We start from the raw sequence: 22,420 nt of genomic DNA, 5'->3' as shown, positions 1-22,420 counted from the left end.
AGAACAACTGCGTGTGCGTTAATGTGCGCTTGAGTGGCAGTGATGTCACGGTCGCTGTGTTTTCACACGGCAACCCGATAGCTCTGAACCGTCCAACTTGCAGCAATTTTGGGCTCAAATGCACTTGACATAACAGAGCGATAATTGGGCGAGTGCGGGCCTCCGGGGAGCGGCGTTTTTGTTTTTTTCTTTCACATGCTTTGATGACACGATAATGGCCGGCGAAAGCTTTTCCCGCCTTGCCCAGATCACACGTGGAGTGATGTCAGTGCGGGAGATGATGTCAAGATTTTGGATGTTGGTCTGGGATAGTTGCTCTAAACCGTTGCCAGGCTGTCAGGCGTGGTGACTACTCTCCTACTCTTAGCCACTTTTCACACCTTTGATCAAGTCTTTTAAATGACTCGATGATTACCGTATTTGCCGGTGTATTGGTCGACCTTTTTCGATCCAAAATCGACCGAAAAAAATCGACCTCGACTTATACACCGAGTCATAAAATTTAACTTCGTATTCATCGCTTCAAATGTGATGGTAACCAAGGCCGTTTCTCATGCATCTCATTGTGCGTTGCACTTAGAAAATTTGAACCGGGCGGCGTGCGCGAGTGCGCGGCCCGCTGGAAGTCGAATGAGGCGCCGCCACCACCTCCGCGGTGCTTATAAACAGCCGATCCGCTCGGCGGGGGCTATTTTCGGCCACTTGGCTCGTGCGCACGGCCTCCCGGATGTGCCGGGCGGGTGCGCGAGCTCGCCGGCCGCTGGAAGTCGAATGAGACGCCGCGACCACCTCCGCGGTGCTTATAAACAGCCGATCCGCTCGGCGGGGGCTATTTTCGGCCACTTGGCTCGTGCGCACGGCCTCCCGGATGTGCCGGGCGGGTGCGCGAGCTCGCCGGCCGCTGGAAGTCGAATGAGGCGCCGCCACCACCTCCGCGGTGCTTATAAAGTGCCATCCGCTCGGCTTGGAGCTATAACAGGTGTTGTGCTCGATTTGGTTCCCCCGTGAGATTTTGTTCCCCCTGCCGCGGGAGCGCGCACGCCTTGTTTGGAAAGCGAAAAACCGATCCCGTACGGCGTCGTACGGCGTCAGCACTATGTTGTTTTCAATAAAAACATGAAGAATTCACGTTTGCGTCAGTCAATTTTAATTTTTATAAAGGATTATTCTCATTTGATGTCTTTAAATTCATCCGCGTTCTGCCATTGAAGCGGGGTGCATTCAAAGACCAGTCGTAAAGACGGAACACTCACTCACTTCACCAAAAAGCAACGATATAATTACGTGAGCTCTTTGCATAAACCTCGATGCAAAGAAACTCCTCCTTTTGGGTACCGTTACATGCTACAAGGAGTATATATTACAAAGGAGACTTTATTCTTAATTGTAATCATCATTCATCCATCCATTTCATTACTCAGGTATTTTCAAAGCGAATTAATATTGTTGCATTTATTAATTTGCTTTAAAATGACAGCGCAATATAATTAAAAGCTGACACTCTAGCAATGTCAAACGTTTTCATTGAAGAAAAAGCCACACACGTTTTGTGATCAAATCTTTCATAACGACAATGATTTGAGTGAATTGATTTGAATGAATAATTGAGAAGAAATTTCAGTTCTGAAGGCTCCTTTTGTCCCAAGCAAAGTGAAAGGTGGTGGGATAAAAATTGTAACAGAAACGCTATAAAAAATGTCAAGGCGTGAATATTTGTGCCCCCCTCCCATTTTGAGAACGGTGAGTCCTGGACATCGACTGGCTTTTTTTCTGTCTTCCTGGGGGTCTGCTCAGGTAGTGTGGCAAATTTGAACAGGTACTCCTTGTAGCATGTAACGGTACCCAAAAGGAGGAGTTTCTTTGCATCGAGGTTTATGCAAAGAGCTCACGTAATTATATCGTTGCTTTTTGGTGAAGTGAGTGAGTGTTCCGTCTTTACGACTGGTCTTTGAATGCACCCCGCTTCAATGGCAGAACGCGGATGAATTTAAAGACATCAAATGAGAATAATCCTTTATAAAAATTAAAATTGACTGACGCAAACGTGAATTCTTCATGTTTTTATTGAAAACAACATAGTGCTGACGCCGTACGACGCCGTACGGGATCGGTTTTTCGCTTTCCAAACAAGGCGTGCGCGCTCCCGCGGCAGGGGGAACAAAATCTCACGGGGGAACCAAATCGAGCACAACACCGGCCTCCCGTTGGTGCCGGGTGGCGTGCGCGAGCTCGCCGGCCGCGATCTCCTCCGCGGTGCTTATAAACAGCCGCATGCGCACGGCCTCCCGGAATTTGAACACATTTCGTCAATAAATTTCGCATATTGAATTTTGAAGTTTAATATAATGCAACAATTGAGCTCGACTTATACAAAGGATATATCATAAAATCGTAAATTTCCGTCGAATTTTAGGGGGTCGACTTATACACCGAGTCGACCTGTACACCGGCAAATACGGTACGTGTAATTGAGCGCAGGAAGTCTCGCAATGACTCACTGGTTTTGCCGGGGTCAAGTCCATCGCGTCCCATTTGACGTGAATGCGTTACTGGACCACACCAATACAAGTACTATCCAAGGGGTTCCTCGGTTTTAGATGGAGTTGAGCTGAAATATCATAATATTATATCACTATGCTAACACAAACATAGAATTACAAATAGACTCTTTTACAGTAGTAGTGAAACTCTTCTTCGTTTGTGTCTGCATAACTTTATGATCATACTGCCCCCAGTGGCCAAATGGCAAAAGGATGACTTTGGCAACAATACTATAAGGATATAAATATTTTAAATATATACTGTACCACCCTCTCAACATGAAATCCATTTTTCGCAGTTGTGTGTCAATAAGAACTTTTCCCGACGTTCTACATTTCCGCATCTTGTTTACCCGTCCAAAGTGTTTTAGACCATCCCAGGTTGTTTCCAAAGAGGCAAACGGGCTTTTGGCTTTTCTTCTCTTCACATAGGTTTGATTTGACCGCTGCCGACACTTTGAACCTTCACAGTTTTCTGTCAAAAGAGGTGGAAAGGTTGTGTGTGATTTCCTCGCATATGTGAAAACTCGCTCGATTCTTCATCGCTCTACTTTTCAATCTCGACTTTGTGTGTTGTCCTCGTTTCCTGTCTTGCGTATTCTCTGGGAATGGAGGAACCCAGTTTGTCCGTCAGTTGAAATACTCGAAATCCATTTAGCCTAGCTTAGCATTAGCATCCTAGTCCATAATAATTCTGACTGGAAGAAATGATCATCTATCTTGTTTCTCTTTCTCACTTGATGACACTGAGCTCTCACGTTGCACAATAATCTAAAAAAAAATCTAAAAACCGCTTTGGCGTTGACCAATGATACGCAATCCTTAACCACTATCAACGTGACTCCTGCAAATATGACTTCTGCTACTAATGAAGCCTAACCAAAATGTGATTTACAACAAGCCTATGAGCCAGAGCTAAAGATCAAATTGACATTGGTATTGGCAATCACAACAATTTTTTTTTTACAATCAAAACAACAGTTGCATGAGCACTGTGACATTATTTCACAGCATTTAAAAATCACTTTGTGGATTATTAGACGTACTGAAGTTGAACACTAACAGGCGTACTTCCCCAAACTTTTCACATGACACCCCCCACCATCATTCCCCTCCTCCTCATTGCTGCTGTTTGGAGAATCGAGACACCTGATTGGCCGGCGGGAATAAACGCAGCAAAGTCGCACACAAAGGGGTGTGCGGTGGGGGACTTGGTGGGAGGGGGGTCGCTGTGTTTTATGAGCCATTAAAGTTTTATTCATCCCTGCACTGAGGCAGCCATCGGCCACGGGGTCACTGTGCTTTAAATAAACTCCCATCATTCCTCCGCTGCCCCCCCCCAACCCTGATATCACCCCCCTCTCCCACCCACCTTGTTTCCCCACTACCACCACACACTTAATGGACTGTTTATTGTTTGATCCTCAAGTCCAACTCCATCACACGTTCCCTCCGTCTTTCTGCTTGTGGTCGGCGGTGTTCCGCTTCATGTGGTTTGTCTCCACCTTTGTTTATATCGAAGTGTGTTTGTGAGAATGTGTGCGAGGCAAAACCACAATACTTTGTTTAATTAACTATTGTAAAAAAAAAAAGGGTACATTCCCAATAATCCAAAAGTCAAAAGTACATTTTCCCATCACATTTTTGTTTTCAAAAGAAATGAGATATATTTACAACCTATAATGATGAATTGTGTACCAGAATTGATTTTCACATTGTGAAGTGATGCTCTGTGTACAATTCATTCTCAAGTTGTAATGATTAACGAATTGATATATTGCCAAGCTTCTTTTACTGAATATATATGAAGACCGAAATTTTTGTAAAGTTTGCTGGTCTCGTATCAGTATTCAAATGTGTGCTAAATTCACATCCACTGGAAAAAGTATCATTCTGAGCAAGTGTTGAAAACTTCTGAACCAATTTTGATTATATTGACACGCTGTAGTGATGATAAAACGAAGGTTTTTATTTCTCATCTTAACCAAACATCGGTGACACCCGTTCCTTGGAATGGCATGAAATTTGCGGTATCGTCTGTCGTCAACTCAGCAGTCAAGCTTTTAAACGCAAACAACTTCCAAAGTGTTGAGCCTAGCTTTAGCAAGAGCTAGCTCTCATCCTCCCAGCCTCGACGGCGTGTTTACATCGTGTGAATTATCGCTTTTCGCCGAGCTTTTAACGGCCGCGAGAAAAATGTCTGCAAATACGTAAACATTCGGCAATGCGCTTTGTTTTGAAGGGTCAGCTGAGTGAGGTAATGCCAGAAAGAAATTTGTGGTGGTGTTGGGGGGGGGGGAGGCATGCGGGTGGAGAGTTTGCAGAGTACAACCCCCCCACCACCACCACGACCCGGTCCTCAACTTTGACCGCCGACCCCGCCGCAGATCTGTCATGAGAGGGGTGCTGCTTAACACAAAACGCAGCCCGGTTCAAGAGTCACGTATAGGGCCAGGCTGCTTGTCGAGTGGGGGGGAGCGTAGTGTGTGGGGGTGGGGGGGGTACACAGAGGCCTCATTTATCCTCCCTCTCTCTCCTCGCTGCACTTTTCCTCGGCCTTTTGTTTCTGCCAGCGGCAATCGTCCGCGGAGAAGCTAGCGGTCCAGCGGCAGCGACGATGTGACAGCCAGGCCTCGTCAAGGTGCTGAAAAATGTAAATGATATGCGCAAGAGCTAAAAAAAAAAAAAAAAAAAGGAGCCCAGACAGACGGGAGGGCCAGAAAAACGCCAGCCGAGGAAGACGAGCGGCTCAGGTCAGGAGAACATTAAGACTAAAATGTTCTTTTTTATTTATCCTGCATTTGAGCAGGAAAATGTTGTTGCTAGGTAGATTTAATTGATTTCAAATTACCGCCTTTTTCATTTTCACATGTATGACAAAAAAGAATAAATGAATTCAGTAGAAGTGAATTTGTTTTTTATGGTGTTTTTATGTAAGAACTGTTTCTACTTGAATAAAAATGACATTTAAAACAATTGTGAAAAAATTATTTTATTATTCTGGCCTATTTTTGTTAAGTGGTTTGACAGCTTGTGTTGTATTTTTGTGCACACTGAACCGTAGTTATTTCAGACCGATTTAACAATTCAAAATAATTGTTTTGTTTTAGCTTCTCTATTTTTAATTTAAAGTATATTTTTGGATAGGGTGGAGAATAGATTTATAGTGATCACATTATATTGATGCTTTACATTGAACATGCTCAACATTATAAATCCTGTAAGGGGTTCATTATTTAGTAAAATACTTATTTGATAAAACATTGAATTTAGGCTCATTTCGCAATTTATATAGTTGGTATTTTCATTTACAATGATCAACACGAATAGGATATCTTACTTTTTAAGGTTTTATTTTGTAATGTCAATTTTAACCCTGTATATTTCCGGTGTTGCAATTTATTTTTAAATTATTTTTTTTCTTGTAAATGCCAAAATGACGAATCCGTGCTTTTATTTATAACACGCGCAGCAATTTTTGCACGTTTTTCCTAAATCATGATAAATTTATTTTTTTTGCAAGACGCTGCACAAAAATACAACTGCAACGAAAAACGTCGTGAAATAACAACAAAAACGGAAGGGAAAAAGAAGCTGCGATGCTTGCAGTTTTTCTCGGACTCATTTCCACATCCAGGCCGTCGTTCTCCGAGACAACCCAGTCGATCCGAGTCGAGTGTTTTGTTCGCGTTCGGCAGCCGAATGAGAGTGACATCTGATGTGGTGGGCTGTGACGCGTGTTAATTGAAGCCCACGTCTTCTCATTAGGGTCTCTCCTTTGACTATTTGACGCCGCGGGCCTTGTTTACTTTACGGTTCCGCTCCACTACGCTTGCGTGATTTGGGTTTATTTAGGCGCCGAATTAAAGCTGAGTATTTAGAAGTCGAACGTCGTTGCGTGCATGGCAAGACGCACTTAACCAAGTCACGAAAATAAGTAAATCCTAAATCGCCGCATTTCCTCCTCGTAATTTGGCATTGTATTTTGCAATAAATGCCATCTTTTTAGTGTTCTCAATTAACTTCCCCCGTCTGTCCCTTATGATATTATTTGATGTTCTCACTTGTTATCCGTTCCATCTGTGATTTACAGTTGCCTAGTAAAAAAAAAAAATCAATAAAATTCTCTGATCAAATGGCATCATCAATATCTGGCAATACTAACATAAGCTTCCCCAAAACCTCACTGTCAATTAGAATTTTATCCAATAAAATGCTAATAAATTAGGGATTCTTAATAAATGCTTATGATAATTTACAGTGAGTGGTTTTACAAGTGTGCTTTTTGATTTCTACACAAAATGAAATGCCTTTAAAATACGCGTAACCATAAAAAGCAAATAACTCATTTGAAAAAAATTGTGTTGGAAAAAAAAATCTAGCAATGCGCTTATCTGCCTGTTTTAGATTGTGGTTTTATCATGTTTTATTGTGATTTTTAATTGGGGTTTGTCTCGTTTTTTTAGAGGCCTGCTATCTTGATTTTTTTGCTAAATGTTGGCACCAGCACAACAAAGTGTGTTAATATTAACACTATTAAGAAAATAATTAAAATCAGTTTAGCTGTGTGTATTTATCTTGTGGTAGCCCTTTTTTGCCTTTTAAATTGATTTTGTTTAAAAAAAAAAAAAAAAAGTCCGGTTATGTGAAAAGATACAACTGTTTTTCTAAATTTACAATTTAATTACAATTAATTCATTTTCAGTTTTTTGGAAGTTTAATGTTCTTAGTATACAGTACATATAAATGATGATTATTTTAGTAAGTTTAGGAACCAAAATACCTTATTTTAGCTCTGAACGTATCTGTGCAAACGCCATCAATTATTTGCATTTCAATTTAGCTTGGTAGTGCCCCCTCTGCGCCGATACCTTGTTACCTGTTGGCGTCTGCACGCTGAATTAGAAAGGCCTTTTGTTGCGGGTGCGCCACTTGTGTATGACACCAGTAATGGCGGTAATTGTTATTGTTGAGATTACCTGTCAAGAGGAGGCGCCCCTGTCTTGACGAGGGGTGACACAGGGGAGGCGCGCTGGGGGTGCGAGGCGGCGGGACGCCCTGATGACTTCTCCGCTGATAATCAAGCGTTGCGGCCTGTGGGATAATTCAGCTGTCAGTGGCACCTAGCGGGACCCGGCATCAGCCGAAGCCCAGCTGGCGTGGTGGAAGAAGAAGAGGAGGAGGGAGAAGGGAGGGTAGTGATGGGACAGAAGAGTTAAGGCAGCGTCTTCTGAGTGTCTGAGCCTTAAATTAAAACCATCATGAAGCACTTTACTGGTGACATTGATCAAATTTGAGCAGGCATCACAGTTTTTTTCTACCCATTTTTCAGATGGAGTTGAAGATCCATCTATCTATCATTTTGATGCCAGTATATCAATATCAGTGATTTTTAAATTGTACTCCGCTCTCTGAAGAACAGTTCAGTTGTGTTTAACTTGAGGGTAAGAAATCTCGTTGTCTCCCAACTCACGTGAGCATTGTAAGGAGATGGTATGAGCAGCAAATCACTTGTGGAGAAGCTATCAGAAAGCTTGTCTTTATCAATGATTGTGTCTGATACTGATAAAGAGGAGGGAGGGAGGTCGTTTGGGCTGTGGGGGCTTTTAAAGGGCCAGAAGGGACTGTTTGAAAACTGTCCAGAGAGCTGCTTGTGTCTGTATTCCACTGAGGCGTCCCACAGGGTTCTAACATGGGGCCTCTGTTATTCCGCTGGGATACAAACAAAATAGTATTTTTGTTTACTGAAAATACACGCAATTTTAACCAATCTTGCTATTAAAGCCATCAAATATTTGGAGTGGCAACAAACAAACAAAAAAACTTCTACAAACTACTTGCAATTCTGTCTTTCGAGTTGTTCTTGTCGGATATTTGCTAAATTTGTCATCGTTTAGCCACTAAATCAAACTCAATTGCTCTATAAACTCATTTGCCATGCCCGTCGCTTTTATTGCCTCGGCGGGCCTCCTGATAACATCATCATCATCACCGCGGCGGCGAAAATGTTATTAACACGATCATTCCTTGAGATTTAAAAAAAGAAGAAGCAGAAAAGCACCGCTCATTTCCTATTCAGATGACGGCATTAAATGCATTTATCACCTAGCGCAGGAGAGAGGTGATAAACAATGCCATTCATTATCTGGCCCAGATGCAGCGATTGTTGATTAGAGGGCTTTGAATGTAACACACACACACAGATGGGTGGACATTAAGAAAGGAGAGGGGGGGGGGGGGGGGGCGCGTGAATAGGCTTGGAGGGACATTAACGGCAAGCATGATTGATACTTGCCGCGCAGGCTTTTTAATGGTATTGTTATTCCTCAGAGTTATACCCCCGTCCTCCCCGTCGCGTCTCCTCTCGTAGATAAATGGACGTGTAATAATGAATAGAAATCATACTACGTTTTTTTTTTTTTTACTCTGAGTGAATCTCAATTAGACAAGAGTTTACATTTAAACGAAAGGAATGAGGGGAAATGTGACAGTTGATTAACTGAGATTGGAAGTGTTCACCCAAATAGAAAATTCCACGTCGGAGGATAAACCGCATGTTTTGCTTGGTTATTCTAAAATGTGGGGAAAAAAATCTGAATATTAGGAACAGTGCAATATGGTGTGGTGCAGTTGAACAGTAATAAACATTGTTTCATATATATATATAATCTCTCAGTAAAAAAAAGAGCATTATTATATTTGTAAAGACAGAATCTCTGATAATTTGATCACACAATAACTTTTACACCATTTGAATTGACCACACAGTTACTCCACTAATGTGGAGATGAGGCTGCCAAAGTACATTACGGAGGATTTCATGTGCTGGACCAGCTTGTCCAAAGCACTTGTGTTTATTACACAGGCCTGCGTGGCACACGATGGCTGCCAGCACGCACGCACACACACACACACACGCGCACACACACCGAGTCCAAATGAGGTCATTATCACGTTTCAGCTGTACGGCGGAATTAGCAAAGGCAAGCTCACGTCTGCTAACCTTTCACACGTCGTAAAGATTTAATCGAAAGTGTGTCTGGCAGCCCGGTTTGATCATCTTTATTTTACAAACTCATCTTTGACGACGACAAAGGGAATGCAGGAGCAGAGGAACACTCCACCGCTTTATGATATTGATTTTTTTTTCTTGTAACTTTGCTTATAAAGATCTCATAGTTCAAATAAGTTGAGTTCTTTCATAATTGTGGAAGGTTTTTTTTTTTTTTTCCCCCCCCACAGCAAGCTTATTTCTATTTTATCTTCAAATTCATTTTTTTGCTTCCCCCCCACTATTTCCTAATGGTCCATTCCTCATTTTCTCGCCTCTGTCTTGCGTCGCGTGGCTTCTCCCTCGTATCCGCTTTTGATCTCACGGCCATAAAAGCGAAATAGGCGAGCGTGAGTGTTTACTTATTTGTCACAATCATATTTTACATCCCGCGTGTCACTTCCACTTTAAAAGCTCCAACCAGCGCTTCGTATCATTCATCCGGACCTCCCGATGCGACGGCGCTTGTCTTCACCTCGTCCTTGGTTTTCTCTCAACCTCCATAGCGACAACATGTTGTGGACGCCGCATCCTCCTCCTCCTCCTCCTCCGCTCGGCCACGCCCTGCCACTCTCTCCCCCTAATCAGGGCCAGATGGAGGCAGGGATGGAGTGATGGAGGATGGGGAGGGGATCGGGTTTGGACCCGGCCGCGTCCCCCCACGGTGGGGAGCTGTCAGCCCTGCCGGGAGAGAGGAATTCTTCGGCAATAAAATGCGGATTTATCACCACTCTACCACAGAGAGAGAGAAAGAAAGGAAGGGGGATGAGATCAGAATCGCAAACAGAAAAAAACGAGACAAGTGACTTTCGGATGAGGATGGGAAGATGGCGGCCGGCGGTTCCGAGTGACCCGACCGAGCGGGCCGAATGAACCTGCTAAAAACCAGCGTGCGCAACAATGGCCTGTGTAATTGAAACCAGAATGTGCAGCATTTGATAAATTGCTTGACCCCGCAGGAATGTTCAGCCCGTAAATTTTTACGGCATTTTGGACCGCGCTGAGGTGTGTGCGGCCCTGTGTGTGTGTGCGTGTGGTTTATTACAACAAGAAGAGGCTGTGCGTCCCCCCCCCCCCGACGTTATTATTCCAAAAAGCATAATGGTCCCTCAGTTGTATCTGCCGCGTACATGCACATAAGAGACTAGCTTACATGTACTCTGGAGAATTTAGAGTTGTAAATACCACAAAAAATGATAGGACTGCAAAAGGGAATATATATGCTGCAGCATTTTGAAGTATTTGTATATATCATTTAAATATATTTATATATCATTTGAAGTAACAAGGCAGCGGTATATTTCCTGAAAACAGTTTGGTCGAAGAATAACCCAATTTATTTAAAAATATTAATATCCCAAAAAATTGGGTTGTTTGGCACTTAAATAGTTTCGGTCATTTTTCTACTCCGGTGTTATTTCTTGAAAATTTTGGATGAGGGTATAATGTTTAGTTTATGACTTCCAGTTGAACACGTATTGACAGTGAAGTCTCAAGACGATATGTACGCAAGCGTAAGCTAGCACGCGCACGCACGTCGCGTACGTCAACAGCCCGGAGGATCACGCCGAGCTCGGCCCGGAGGGCACGGCGAGGTCAACGCAACGTAAACAGAGAGCGCGGCCAGATTTACGATGTTTGCCGTCCGCTACGACGACGACTGCGAAGGCTCTGCACATTCTCACGTTTAGAATTGCTTTTTGCAGCTTTTCCATCAACCTGACTGGACAGACACTTTAAAAACAAAATAAGACAAGCTCTCCGTCAGGAGCTGCGATGACACTTGAACTTTAATTAATTAATTATTTTTTGGGTGGGGGGGCTTCTCTTATTTATTTATTTATTTATTTATTTATTTATTTAGTCATCCATCCATTTATCCGTTTGTTTATGTTTTTATTTGGGAGCATGAAGGCCAAATGAACAAATACATTAAATGAGAATGTTTAACTTTTAATACAACCCAGCTATAATATTTTAAAACTATGAATTGAATAATTATAAAATAATCACACCCCATTGTCAAGTACCTAGACTATGATACTTGGTCCAATAGAAAGACAGGACAATAAAATGACTGGCCAAGCCTATTTCTTTGTGGAAATAGAAACAGAGTAAATCGAGCGTGTTACTACCTGACTGTCAACTGTGCTATTTAAAAATGCAAAATCAGCCAACACAGTTTGATTCATCACATCGTGCGTGCGAATTCAATTCATTTGGTTCAACTCCTCCCACAGTATGGCGGTTAGCATTTCCACATCAGTTTGTATACGCAATCAAGTTGGCGTCCGTTCCAGTAAATCACTGCTTGGAAAATGAAGCGTACCTAAGAGTTAAAAAGAGGAAAACACGCCCTCACATCTGGCAGGACCCCGCCGCGAGCCCCCACAGCGTTTCAGCACCCCTCCATGGCCTGTTGACAGTTGTTACCTGTGCCCCAGCGGGCCCTCGCTGCCCCGAGATAAAACCACCTTTATCCAGCGCCAGACGCATAAATATTTCTCTCCCTTTCTCTGTTTTCCAAAATAGCTTTTAATTGTACAAGTTTTATGAGCTGGATATTAAGTGCATATGTTTTACAAGACGCGCTGTCCTCCGCCTCACCCCGACACTTCGGCAAATGTTTTGATTTAGTCGTTGAGAAGGAAGAAGAGCAAAAGAATCGGGGGGAAAGGTACTCCGCTCGAACCCGTGTGTCTCACCACTTGTTTGCTAGCGAACGACGTACATGTCATTTTTACGATTTAACGTTAAAAAGAGACGTTGTTTGCTGGGAATCCGGGTGTAACTTACGACGTCGACGCGATATTTTGCCAACGATAACAACACGAGTCATCTATTGGAAGCCATCAACACAAACAACGATTAGATTTTATCTCGATGATCACTTGTCGGTTCGTCAAACTAAAACGAAATGAAGAAAAGTAGCTAAATAAAACACATTAGCTCTTTGCCATTAGGCCGAACATGTTTTAACATACAGAGAAAAAAAAGGAACAACTACAATTTTTTTTTTTTAAATGTCCGTAACTTTTAATTGGACAAACACAAAATTGGAACTTAACACTATAAAGTCTTTTTCCTTTTTCTAACTGTTTTTCCATGTGCTGGTAGCCTCTCCGTGACCTCCTCCGCTTTTTTTTTTTTTTTTTAATCACTCCCCTGCACCCTCGCCAATATCAGCCACATGTGTTTGGGTGACCAGAGCGCTGCGGCGACGTCGCCATTCGTCTTCATTTCTACAAAAGTCATCAGCGTGCCGTGCGTATGAGCTCCATCGAAGACATCTGATCTCGCCCTCTACCATTCCTCGTAGTTTGAAGCTCACAACACTTTGGGTCATCACGTGATTTATTGCAAAAGCGCGAGGGGGAAACAGAATCATAATTCATGGGAAGAAATGCCAAATATGACTTTTATTTCAAGTGAAGAGCTTTCAAGTTCTTTCATTTTTGAATGCGGCCTCCAGTTGCACCGTGTGCTTGTTTACGTCCTGGGAGATGTCATGTCACACTGACTTTTGTAATAGCTTGTATCCAAATAGTTGGCTCTGCCCAAGCATCAAGTGTGAAATTAAAACAGACTTGTTTTTTTGTTTTTTTTATCTTCTTAGTTGAAAAAATCTGTGATTGGGACATGCTTTGCTGAATTGTTATGTCACACTTTGGCTCATTTACAAAATTGAGTTCTGTGTAAAACTTCACACTTGATAGTTGGACAGCTTTCATTTCTATTTATGTACAAGATATTAAAAAGTCACTTTTATAAATGTAACATACCTGAGAACTGTTTTAGATTGCAAAAGGAAAAAAAAACACTTTACAGGTGATTCAAAACTTGCAAAGCCGGCGTGACATTGGAGCTGCTCTGACTCTGTTGGGGAAAAAAAGCTTTCAGCCCTGAATCAAAACTGTTATTGTGGTTTTCCAAATCCTGTCTTGACTGGCGGTCGCAAACAGGAAACACGTTTTCCAACGCGGCTGCCAAGGATGCTTTCAAATGGCTTTTTTTTCTTCTTCTCTTTTGTTGCAACTCCAAGTGTCAAGTATCACAATAAGTGTTCCATCATCTGCCGCACGCCATCCGATCGGCCTCGCAGGCCGCTCACTCGTGAATTCAAAGCGTTTTTGCACTTTTTTGCTGTACGGTCAGTGACTAGACACTTAGGGATGTTAAGTCCACCGCCATTTGAACACAAGATGAGAGAATGTTTGATTGATAGTTCTCTTTAAGTTGAGCAAAAAAAGCAAGCGTGCGATCAGAGATTTTTCATTTTGTTTATTGAACGGTAAACTTGTTTTTCATTAGAGTCATGCAAAAAAAGAATAAAAAGCCGTAGTCCTAGGATAGACACTTGTGGAACACCATCAGTAATTGCAATACTGGAGAATCTTAGCGCTAACAGCTTCTGCTAGCACTTAACAGTACAACGACATGAAAGACTCAAAAGGAGGCTATTTAGTTTCTTCTTTAAGTTGGTGTTCATCACCTCAGTGACAGTCCAAGCACCGCAGTCCACATGTGGCTCCCACGAGACGGCCCAACTCCCGAGACAGCGCCGTTGCTTTACATGAAATAGGCCGCAGCAAATCCCCTCGGCGCGCAACCTCCTCTAAGTCTACACGCATCCGTCTGTCCTCCTGAGCTAGCGTCGGGCTCCGGCGCTGACATGACATACGGCGTTCTGTCTGGAAGCACCTTGGGTGGATTTAGTTCTGTGGCTCGCACTGTATGGGGGGAGTGTGGAAAAATGAGAAAAGGAGGGAAATCGTATCTACTTTCCTTGGAGACAAAAGGGTTTGGATGATGGACCACACAGTTCTGGATACTGTTAATGCGATGATGTAACATATTTATGAAAAGTTTTTTTATGCCTCTTTTGGTACAAAATAGCATATTGTAGTATTTAATGTATTTCTTTGTGCCTTTCACACAGAATCTGGCCAAGTTGGATACTGTTGCCATGTCACTGGATGAAAAGGAAGAGCCCAAAACTTCCCATCTTTGTTTGTGTCGCTGGACTGCCGGAAAGGAACTGACATGGAGCGGTTGTCAAGTAAAATGTTTTGTCCATCTTAAGATCCTTTCACACTGTCCTGTGTCATTGGACTGTGTGAAAGCGACCAACGCAGAATGTTGGGCGAGCGACAAGAATTTCAGATGCCTTCATGTTGTCTTCTTCTGTGCTTGAGAAGCTGACTTCCATTTGTGCCACTGTATTCCCTTTCTGCCCATCTCTTTCTCATCTACAGGATAAGCGCAAAACTCCTTTTACATGTCCTAAAAGGGTCTGATAAAAGTCAACAACATAAACCGTTGCTGAGGAATGCGCCGTTTGATGAAATGTGGAACAGGCGATAAGCGCAAGAAGTCATAAGGGAGAAGCAACAAGCCGTGATGGATGTGTGCACTTTTCCCTCTGCTTGAAATTTCCCAGATATATTTCATGCTTTTAGCAAACAAACTGCGACGTATTTTATCTGGCTCGCCAGCCCCCCCGATGTGCTGATATCAAATCCTGCAATGATTTGATTTGCTTTGATGTCATCATTCGCCGTGTCAGCGATTTTCAGCAACGTTTTTGTGGAGCGCTCCCTCACACCTTGGTTTTTCGCCTTGCCTAAACCACCACAATATGTCTGCCTTTCAGGATTGCTGGGGCGGTGGATCGGACGAGTGCCTGCGCAGAGAGGGACTGGACAGGACCGCGAGACCAGAGGGTAATAATAAAAAACTTTATTTGTAGAGCACCTTTCATACAAGAAATGCAGCTCAAAGCACTTTACAACAAAGAAAGAAATTATAAGCATTGAATTCTTCATATAGGAACAGACATAAAAAGAAAACAAAAACATTCATGTGTACATACGCTATTAATAAAGGGAGCTTGAAATAGGAGCACGCTTTAATACAGGTAATGAGTACGTCCACAGAAGTGAACCGCATGCAACAGAGTGCCGTTTTTCTTTTTGCAGTGGCACGAGGCCGAGGATGAGTCCAAACGTCGAATACCGGCCGGGGGGGGGAGGGAAGCCAACCATCGGCCGACCTTCGCCCGTGATGAGGGGCCGACACGAGGCGGCGGACGGGTGCGGATGCGGCGAGGGCAAAACAAGACAGAAAGATGGAAGAGACAGTGGACGGAGTACGCTCCACACCGAGGAGGACAGACCAAACAAACCCAACTAACAACTGACTAGTGTTGGCTCGTGAGTGATCGATGGGTTCAAAAGAACGAATCTTTTCAGTGAACGAATCGTTCTTTTTTCAGTTCATATGACTTCAACCAGTAGGTGTCGGTAATGCCCATTGAAGCCGGTGCCACCTCGCTGTAAAACAAAACGAAGAAGAAAATGACGTAAATTACCGCTCACCTACGAACGAATCTGTGAGTGAGTGATTTGCATTTCCAGTTCATTGCGAGAACGGATCATTGAGGAAACGTTCACATTGGATTGCTGGTTTGAAATTTACTTTTAATATTATTATTATTAATAAACATTTATGTTAGAACTTGTCTGGTGTTTTATTCCTTGTCCCAATGATCGTGAGCAGCAGGGGGGGGGGCCCCATTTCAACCCCTTACACTGAGTGCCAAGCAGGGAAGAAATGAGTACCATTTTTATAGTCTCCGGTATGACCCGGCCGCGGGTTGAACCCACGACCTCCCAATCTCAGGGCGGACACTCTCCTCTCAGGCCACTGAGCTGGTAAATACTCAGCATCGTCTAGTGGTATAACACTTAGTAGTTTTTAAAAAAAACATGCTTATACGCCTATTGTTATCCAATATAATTAATTTTGAATAATTTAAAACTATTCTACTTGTACCTACGCGCAAAATGGGAGAAAGAAAAAATAAATTCTAAACGGAGATTGCAGTCACCTCATTTTCACATGGTACTTGCTAATGTTTTCCATAGTGTAGTGGTTAGTGCTCTGGGCTCTCACCCCAACAACCCGGGTTCAAAACTCAGAGGGACCTAAACTTTTTTATCATAAAAAATTTACAACACAGTTGCTCGTGTGCTACCCCATATAACCATACACCTCGCTAAAGCTAGGGTTCAGTTTAAGCTTCAGTTAGGATTAGAGCTAGAGCTAGAGTGAGGTTTAGGGTTAGACCTAGGTTTAGGGTTAAAGCTAAGGTTAGAGGGTAAGGGGCTACAGCGAGGGCTGGGGTTAGGTTTAAGGTTAGAGCTAGGGTTAAGGCTAGGGTAAGGGGCTACAGCAAGGGCTGGGGTTAAGTTTAAGGTTAGAGCTAGGGTTAAGGCTAGGGTTAAGGACTACAGCGAGGGTTAGCGCTACCGTTAGGGGCTAGAGCTAGGGTTAGAGCTAGGCTTAGAGCTAGAGTTAGGGCTAGGGTTAGAGCTGGAGCTAGGGTTAGGTTTAGAGCTAGAGCTAGAGCTAGGGTTAGAGTTAGGGCTAGGGTTAGGGTTAGAGCTAGTGCTAGGGTTAGGGTTAGAGCTAGGGTTAGGGTTAGAGGTAGCGTTAGAGCTAGGGTTAGAGCTAGGGTTAGGGCTAGGGTTAGCGCTGTTGTTAGGGTTAGAGCAAGGGTTAGGGTTAGAGATAGAGCGAGGGTTAGGGTTAGAACTAGGGTTAGGGTTAGCGCTAGGGTTAGGGTTAGAGGTAGGGCTGGGGTTAGATCTAGGGTTAGAGCTAGAGGTAGGGTTAGGGTTAGAGCTAGGGTTAGAGCTAGCATTAGAGCTAGGGTTAGGGTTACAGCTAGAGCTAGGGTTAATGTTAGAGCTAGGGTTAGAGTTAGGGCTAGGTTTAGGGTTAGAGCTAGGGTTAGATCTAGGGTTGGAGCTAGAGCTAGGGTTACGGTGAGGGCAAACCCTAACCCTAGCTCTAACCCTAGCTCTAGCTTTAACCCTAACCGTAGCTCCAACCCTAGGGTTAGGGTTTAAGGTTAGAGCTAGGGTTAAGGCTAGGGTAAGGGGCTACAGCAAGGGCTGGGGTTAAGTTTAAGGTTAGAGCTAGCGTTAAGGCTAAGGTTAGGGACTACAGCGAGGGTTAGCGCTACCGTTAGGGGCTAGAGCAAGGGTTAGAGCTAGGGTTAGGGCTAGGGTTAGGGCTAAGGTTAGAGCTGGAGCTAGGGTTAGGTTTAGAGCTAGAGTTAGAGCTAGGGTTAGAGTTAGGGCTAGGGTTAGAGCTAGTGCTAGGGTTAAGGTTAGAGCTAGGGTAAGGGTTAGAGCTAGCATTAGAGCTAGGATTAGGGCTAGGGTTAGGGTTAGAGCTGGGGTTAGGGTCAAAGCTAGGGTTAGGGTTAGAGCAAGGGTTAGGGTTAGAGGTAGGGTTAGAGCTAGAATAGGGTTACGGTTAGAGCTAGGGTTAGAGTTAGAGCTAGGGTTAGGGTTAGAGTTAGAGCTGGAGCTAGGGTTAGGGTTAGAGCTACGGTTAGGGTTACAGCTAGACCTAGGTTTAGGTTTAGAGCTAGGGTTAGAGTTAGGACTAGGGTTAGGGTTAGGGTTAGATCTAGGGTTGGAGCTAGAGCTAATGTTAGAGCTAGGGTTAGGGCTAGGGTTAGAGTTAGAGCTAGGGTTAGGGCTAGAGCTAGGGTTAGAGCTAGGGTTAGGGTTAGAGTTAGAGCTAGGGTTAGGGCTAGAGCTAGGCTTAGAGCTAGGGTTAGAGTTAGAGCTAGGGTTGGAGCTAGGATTAGGGTTAGAGTTAGAGCTAGGGTTAGGGCTAGAGCTAGGGTCAGAGCTGGGGTTAGGGTTAGGGTTTGCCCAAACCCTAATCCTAGCTCCAACCCTAGCTCTAACTCTAACCCTAACCCTAGCTCTAACCCCAGATCTAGCTAGGGTTAGGGTTAGCGTTAGAGCTAGGGTTAGGGCTAGAGCTAGGGTCAGAGCTGGGGTTAGGGTTAGGGTTTGCCCAAACCCTAACCCTAGCTCTAACCCTAGCTCTAGCTAGGGTTAGAGTTAGAGCTAGGGTTAGGGCTAGAGCTAGGGTCAGAGCTGGGGTTAGGGTTTGCCCAAACCCTAACCCTAGCTCTAGCTAGGGTTAGAGTTAGAGCTAGGGTTAGGGCTAGAGCTAGGGTCAGAGCTGGGGTTAGGGTTAGGGTTAGGGTTTGCCCAAACCCTAACCCTAGCTCTAACCCTAGCTAGAGCTAGGGTTAGAGTTAGAGCTAGGGTTAGGGCTAGAGCTAGGGTCAGAGCTGGGGTTAGGGTTAGGGTTAGGGTTTGCCCAAACCCTAACCCTAGCTCCAACCCTAGGGTTAGGGTTAGGGTTAGAGCTAGGGTTAGAGCTACAGTTAAGGTTAGCGCTAGGGTTAGGGCTAGAGCTAGGGTCAGAGCTGGGGTTAGGGTTAGGGTTTACCCAAACCCTAACCCTAGCTCCAACCCTAGGGTTAGGGTTAGAGCTAGGGTTAGAGTTAGAGCTAGGGTTAGGGCTAGAGCTAGGGTGAGAGCTGGGGTTAGGGTTAGGGTTAGGGTTTGCCCAAACCCTAACCCTAGCTCTAACCCTAGCTCTAGCTAGGGTTAGAGTTAGAGCTAGGGTTAGGGCTAGAGCTAGGGTCAGAGCTGGGGTTAGGGTTAGGGTTTGCCCAAACCCTAACCCTAGCTCTAACCCTAGCTCTAGCTAGGGTTAGAGTTAGAGCTAGGGTTAGGGCTAGAGCTAGGGTCAGAGCTGGGGTTAGGGTTTGCCCAAACCCTAACCCTAGCTCTAGCTAGGGTTAGAGTTAGAGCTAGGGTTAGGGCTAGAGCTAGGGTCAGAGCTGGGGTTAGGGTTAGGGTTAGGGTTTGCCCAAACCCTAACCCTAGCTCTAACCCTAGCTAGAGCTAGGGTTAGAGTTAGAGCTAGGGTTAGGGCTAGAGCTAGGGTCAGAGCTGGGGTTAGGGTTAGGGTTAGGGTTTGCCCAAACCCTAACCCTAGCTCCAACCCTAGGGTTAGGGTTAGGGTTAGAGCTAGGGTTAGAGCTACAGTTAAGGTTAGCGCTAGGGTTAGGGCTAGAGCTAGGGTCAGAGCTGGTTTGGGTAAACCCTAACCCTAACCCTAACCCCAACCCTAGGGTTAGGGTTAGAGCTAGGGTTAGAGTTAGAGCTAGGGTTAGGGCTAGAGCTAGGGTGAGAGCTGGGGTTAGGGTTAGGGTTTGCCCAAACCCTAACCCTAGCTCTAACCCTAGCTCTAGCTAGGGTTAGAGTTAGAGCTAGGGTTAGGGCTAGAGCTAGGGTCAGAGCTGGGGTTAGGGTTAGGGTTTGCCCAAACCCTAACCCTAGCTCCAACTCTAGGGTTAGGGTTAGAGCTAGGGTTAGAGTTAGAGCTAGGGTTAGGGCTAGAGCTAGGGTCAGAGCTGGGGTTAGGGTTAGGGTTTACCCAAACCCTAACCCTAGCTCCAACCCTAGGGTTAGAGTTAGAGCTAGGGTTAGGGCTAGAGCTAGGGTCAGAGCTGGGGTTAGGGTTAGGGCTAGGGTTAGGGTTTGGGCAAACCCTAACCCTAACCCTAACCCTAACCCTAACCCCAGCTCTGACCCTAGCTCTAGCCCTAACCCTAGCTCTAACTCTAACCCTAGCTAGAGCTAGGGTTAGGGCTAGGGTTAGGGTTTGGGCAAACCCTAACCCTAACCCTAACCCCAGCTCTGACCCTAGCTCTAGCCCTAACCCTAGCGCTAACCTTAACTGTAGCTCTAACCCTAGCTCTAACCCTAACCCTAACCCTAGGGTTGGAGCTAGGGTTAGGGTTTGGGCAAACCCTAACCCTAACCCTAACCCCAGCTCTGACCCTAGCTCTAGCCCTAACCCTAGCTCTAACTCTAACCCTAGCTCTAGCTAGGGTTAGGGCTAGGGTTAGGGTTTGGGCAAACCCTAACCCTAACCCCAGCTCTGACCCTAGCTCTAGCCCTAACCCTAGCTCTAACTCTAACCCTACCTAGAGCTAGGGTTAGGGTTAGGGTTTGCCCAAACCCTAACCCTAACCCCAGCTCTCACCCTAGCTCTAGCCCTAACCCTAGCTCTAACTCTAACCCTAGCTCTAACCCTAACCCTAGGGTTGGAGCTAGGGTTAGGGTTTATCCAAACCCTAACCCTAGCCCTAACTAGCCCTAGGGTTTGGATAAACCCTAACCCTAACCCTAACCCCAGCTCTGACCCTAGCTCTAGCCCTAACCCTAGCGCTAACCTTAACTGTAGCTCTAACCCTAGCTCTAACCCTAACCCTAACCCTAACCCCAGCTCTGACCCTAGCTCTAGCCCTAACCCTAGCTCTAACTCTAACCCTAGCTAGAGCTAGGGTTAGAGCTAGGGTTAGGGTTTGCCTAACCCTAACCCTAACCCTAACCCCAGCTCTCACCCTAGCTCTAGCCCTAACCCTAGCTCTAACTCTAACCCTAGCTCTAACCCTAACCCTAGCGCTAACCTTAACTGTAGCTCTAACCCTAGCTCTAACCCTAACCCTAACCCTAGGGTTGGAGCTAGGGTTAGGGTTTGCCCAAACCCTAACCCTAGCTCTGACCCTAGCTCTAGCCCTAACCCTAGCTCTAACTCTAACCCTAGCTAGAGCTAGGGTTAGAGCTAGGGTTAGGGTTTGCCCAAACCCTAACCCTAACCCCAGCTCTGACCCTAGCTCTAGCCCTAACCCTAGCTCTAACCCTAACCCTAGGGTTGGAGCTAGGGTTAGGGTTTGGGTAAACCCTAACCCTAACCCCAGCTCTGACCCTAGCTCTAGCCCTAACCCTAGCTCTAACTCTAACCCTAACCCTAGCGCTAACCTTAACTGTAGCTCTAACCCTAACCCTAACCCTAGGGTTGGAGCTAGGGTTAGGGTTTGCCCAAACCCTAACCCCAGCTCTGACCCTAGCTCTAGCCCTAACCCTAGCTCTAATCCTAACCCTAACCCTAACCCTACCCCTAGGTCTAACCCTAACCCTAGCTCTAACCCTAGCTCTAGCTTTAACCCTAACCCGAGCTCCAGCTCTAACCCTAGCACTAACCCTAGCTCTAGCTCTAACTCTAATCCTAACCCTAGCCCTAACCCTAACCCTAACCCTAGCTATAACCCTAACCCTAGCTCTAACTCAAATCCTAATCCTAGCTCTAGCTCCAACCCTAGGGTTAGGGTTAGAGCTAGGGTTAGTCTTAACCCTAACCCTCGCTGTGTTACCCTAGCTTTAACCCTAACCCTAGGTCTAAACCTAAGCCTAAACCTAACCCTAGTTCTAATCCTAACTGAAGCTTAAACCTAACCCTGGCTTTAGCGAGGTGTATGGTTATATGGGGCAGCACACGAGCAACTGTCTTTTCATGATAAAATATTTTACGTCCCACTGAGATTCGAACCCGGGTTGTTGGGGTGAGAGCCCAGAGCACTAACCAGTACACTATGCAAATCGTAAACGGGGACTATGTGAATATGAGGTCATTGAAAATGTCGGCATAACTTAATATTTTTTTAACGTTTTATTCAAACACAAACACATTCGGTGCAATAACACTATCAACTACAAGCCAATAAATACAAAATTAAAATATCAATGTCGGCTTAACGTGTGTCATGTGGCAATGGCATAGCAGCAATGCTGTCTGTGACTCACTCGTGAATCTACGCGAACAACCAATCAGCAGCGCCAGCGAGGGTTAGATGGAGGAGGGACTTTATGAATCAGTGACGTAATTTCCCGTCTCGGGAGGGGGGGAATTCGTTGAACGATTTGTTTGAATGAATCGTTTGAGTGAACCTGATTCTGAAGATTCGTTCACCTAAGAGAACTGTAATGCACATCACTAGTCCGAAGCAACCCTTTCCACAGTTGTCACCATGACAGGCGACCACCCGGTGGCGTCAGTGTGCCGAGCGCCGTTGGACGATCAGGAGAAGAAGATTTGAATT

The 22,420-nt window shown here is 44.9% G+C and overlaps 1 long non-coding RNA gene across 1 annotated transcript in view; it reads left to right on the top strand.

Annotated features, from left to right (window-relative positions):
* The window catches only part of LOC148392885 (uncharacterized), a 32,524-nt gene extending 16,417 nt beyond the window's left edge, over nt 1–16,107 (top strand). The window contains exons 7-8 of the long non-coding RNA XR_015860305.1: nt 14,531–15,314; nt 15,570–16,107. This is a non-coding gene — a long non-coding RNA (uncharacterized LOC148392885). The remainder of the gene's footprint in view (nt 1–14,530; nt 15,315–15,569) is intronic.
* Nucleotides 16,108–22,420: the final 6,313 nt, after the last annotated feature.

This window comes from Syngnathus floridae, chromosome 9 (assembly GCF_059516105.1).
Source record: "Syngnathus floridae isolate MCC-2025c chromosome 9, RoL_Sflo_1.0, whole genome shotgun sequence".
In the NCBI taxonomy this organism is placed as follows: Eukaryota; Metazoa; Chordata; class Actinopteri; order Syngnathiformes; family Syngnathidae; genus Syngnathus; species Syngnathus floridae.
Note: the sequence above shows the minus strand (reverse complement) of the source record. Positions and strands in the feature narration are given on the sequence as shown.